Here is a 4,010-nt window from a genome sequence, read left to right as displayed (position 1 = left end):
TGTGAAGCTCGAAAGACGAGAAGATAAGATTTGTGAAATTCTGTAAATTTTTTTATGATTTTGTTTGTCGAATAATTGTATTTTTTTTATCGTTATAGTTTGCTAGTTTACATGTTTATGTGTGTCAAGTAATCTTTTATCCTAGTGTTAAGGAGTAGATGGATTCGTGAACATATTTTAATTGGTTTCATGTTCTTGGAATTATTATTTGCTTAATTGATTGATCATTAATTTTACATGATTAATTACGTTATTATTTAGGACAAAATAAATAAATAAATCATCGTTAAGATTGCAAGATCGTGACGATAATTAAATACGTCGTTAATTGTTGTCAGTAATGAGGCATTTTCTAATAGTGATGATACATGCAAATTTTAAAGAATTAAAAAATAAGGTTAATTGTAATTTATGACCCGAATTTTTGAGTCATTTGTAAATATGGCCCGACTTTAAAAAATACAAAAAAATAACCTAACCTTTATAGTCATTTGTTAAAATGGCCCAACCTTTAAAAGATACGAAAAAATGACACGAGCTTTGGAGTCATTTGTAAAAATGGCCTGAACTTTGAAGTTATTTGTAAAAATTGGATGAACTTTAAAAAATACAAAAAAATGACATGAACTATGAAATCATTTGTAAAAATGACACAAACTTTATTAAATACAAAAAATAGCGTCAAGTTTTAGAAAATGTATAAAAATGGTATGAACTTATATTTTCGGATTCAAATTATGACAACGTAATCCGACATTGACGTGAAAATTTTAAATATAATTTGGAATATTCATAAGTACGCCTGACTTAACAAGGAAAATTATAAATTTATTTGCACGAAGTTTCATCAATGAAATAAAAGAATGAATGAGAAAGGTGGAATTTTATGTTTTGTTTCATCAGGTCAAATTAAATTTAATTTGGGAAAATTTTAATTTCATGAAAATTAAAAAATTGTAGATTTACGGACCGTGAAAAACAGTCATCTATGAAATAAAAAAATGCCCAAAATCTTGTCTTGGCAAAACTAATACTATATAGCCCTTTTCAAAAACAAGAACACAGTTTGAAACATTTAAAACAAATTGCCAAAAGATCAAACCTCATTAAACTAATATCCCTTTCCTAAGACAAGAACATAGTTTGAAATATTCGCAAATTCTTGTGTGCTCTATGAAGCACCGTGCTCCATGACACTAACACTTGCATTAAATGACACTAACATGATAGTGCTATTCGCGATAATGTTATTTATATAACATGATAGTGTCATTTGCAAAACAAAATAGTGTTAGTATCATTTCAAGATAGTGTTAGTGTTAGTGTCATTTAATGCAAGTGTTAGTGTCATGGAGCACGGTGCTCCATGGAGCACACAAGAATGCCTCTGAAATATTTAAAACAAATTGCAAAAACAATAAAGGGGAAAGATTTCCGTACATTTTTTAATTAAATAGAGATTTTATTAAAAGGAAAAGTAAAAAAGGAACCAAGAACCCTTGAAAGCACAAAGGAACAAACTAAGGGCCGAGCCTCATTAAAACCCTTTTAAAGCAAACCCGCGAGGGAAAATCCTTAAAAGGAAAAAAGAGTGTTCGTCTAAGAAAAGACACAGAAAAGATTTTCGTACATAATGTGTATATACATAATACCCTCCATTTTTGAATCGAATCGGACCGATTTTTTTTTAAACCGGTTTTTTATTAATTAAATCATGTGATGACTAATTTGCCCTTATTATATATTTTTGGAAGTGATAACATTGCATGATTCTATTCCATTATACATTGTAAATTTATGAAATATATATTCATTTAAACTTCTATCAAATTAGTGCATATCTTTTTGACAAATTAAATCTGCGACAAACTATAGGAAATATATGAATTAAAAAACTATTGAAAATAAAACATTCTCTAGGGCACCAATTAACTTGGGAAACAGGCGACACAGATAGCTTATGAATTATAAGCTTTCTGTTAGTTTAATCCTCCTTATATATTTCCTTTGTCAAAAAAAAAAAAAAAAGAAGTCATTCTCTTGAAATAAAACCGGATCTTAATTTACACAAATAAGTGCATCAATTTTTCTAAACTGTAGAAAATAAAATATTATTTAAAAATCTTCAAAACATCTAACAAATTTCAAGACTATTTTTTAAATAAATTTGCTTGGCTTCATTTTTTAAAAATTATAGCAAATAAAATATTTTTTTAAAATCTTCGAAACATCTAACAATTAATTTCCTTGCAAACTGGCGTCATCTTTTTTTTTTCTTTTTTTTTCCAAATCCTTACTAGTATAAGATTATAGCTACATACATAATAAAACCAAGCAACATAGTTTTTCAAAAAAATCGAGCAACATAATTTTTCAAAAAAATCGAGCAGCATCGATGGCCAACATTAATGATGAATACGTTAATGAGAAATTATATGAATTATTTGGAACCGATGATTAAGGTGATATATCTTTTACGAAGTATGAGGCGAATAACAATTCAAATTTCAATTTGAATTCAGACAAATACTCATGGAGTTTACACGAACAACAAACATGACGAGATGATGCAAGAAGGTATTTTACGAATTACTTATTCCATACGCATGGAGTTAACACACACAACACACATTCTATAATATATAGTTCTTTTTATTATTGTGAAAAACTCATGAGTTCTTCGGTGCTAAAAACTTATTTCGTATGAGTATGGGATTGAAATTATATTTTACCATGAGTTATTGAATAATCTTTTTTAAACTTGTCAATCAATACATATGAGCATTTACAATCTTTTAGTTCATTTAAGCTCAGTTGGAACTTATTTATTAGTTTAGCAATAGAACATATATATACTACCTAATATTTGATCTCAAGCACAAAACTAGGTGGCGCTCCATTTTATTTATTAAAAACACTTTACTTTCGAATGATTGCTATATATTATATTAGATTATCAATATCATTTGTACTAATTACATCTTACGTAGGTGATATGGGTTACTTACATGATGTATTTGATGAGATGGTGCGGGAAGGTCCAAAATTGGGCATGTCGTTCGATTATGCAGAAAGACTCTATGAGGCCTACAATTTGTTTGCAAAGGAACAAGGTTTTTGTGCGGTTTGTAGAAGTATTTCTAGTTCTAGTAATTATGTTATGATGTCATGTGATTGATTCGGGAAGTTGGATTACAAGAAACATACGAAAAAGACAAACTGTTGTGCACATATTAATGCTATCAGACGAGATTCTGGTAGGTGGGAGGTGTTTACTGTTCATATAGATCGCAATCATGAATTGGATCCAAATATGTCCTCTTTAATGGCGGGTCACAGAAGTTTGCCTATGAGCGTGAAGAGGCAATTAGAAGCTAACGACATTAGAAGCGTACCAGTTTGTAAAAGTGTGAAATTGGTTCAAGTCCAAGCTGGAGGTTCAGGAAATTTAGGAGCAAATGCAAGAGATTGTAGGAACTAAATCAATGAGAGGAGAAGATTGAGACTTGGCGGAGGATGCAGACGCCATCCACAAGATCTTTTGTACGTTGCTTTGCAAATGCAAGATGCGAGATTTTTTCATTTAATGGATATTGATGAAGATTTTAGGCTCCGAAATGTGATGTGGATTCATCCTCGTAGCATAGCTGCTTATCAAGATTTTCACGATGTTGTTAGCTTCGACACTACATATCTAATTAACCAGTATTGGATGCCTCTGACGACTGTGGTCGGAGTTAATCATCATCATCAGTCAATTTTTCTAGGCCGCGCGTTGTTGGCACATGAGCATGCAGAGTCTTTTAAATGATTTTTCAGTAATTGGGTTGAGGCCATGGGAGGGGTTCATTGACAAACATGGTTTTCGTACCTCAATTGCACGTGATTTGTTGTCATTTCCCTTCATGTTTTGCTTGTGAATGCTTGTTTGTGCCCGAATGTTTAGTTTTATGAAGATTTGATGCCTTGATGTAGTTTTGGAGTAATTTCAGAAAAAATCAAAGATTAAT

At 30.5% G+C, this 4,010-nt stretch overlaps 1 pseudogene; it reads left to right on the top strand.

Annotated features, from left to right (window-relative positions):
• Positions 1-3,481, top strand: part of LOC131008053 (aluminum-activated malate transporter 8-like) — a 13,727-nt pseudogene extending 10,246 nt beyond the window's left edge.
• The last annotated feature ends 529 nt before the right edge of the window (positions 3,482-4,010 follow it).

Source organism: Salvia miltiorrhiza, chromosome 2 (assembly GCF_028751815.1).
Source record: "Salvia miltiorrhiza cultivar Shanhuang (shh) chromosome 2, IMPLAD_Smil_shh, whole genome shotgun sequence".
NCBI lineage: Eukaryota > Viridiplantae > Streptophyta > Magnoliopsida > Lamiales > Lamiaceae > Salvia > Salvia miltiorrhiza.
Note: the sequence above shows the minus strand (reverse complement) of the source record. Positions and strands in the feature narration are given on the sequence as shown.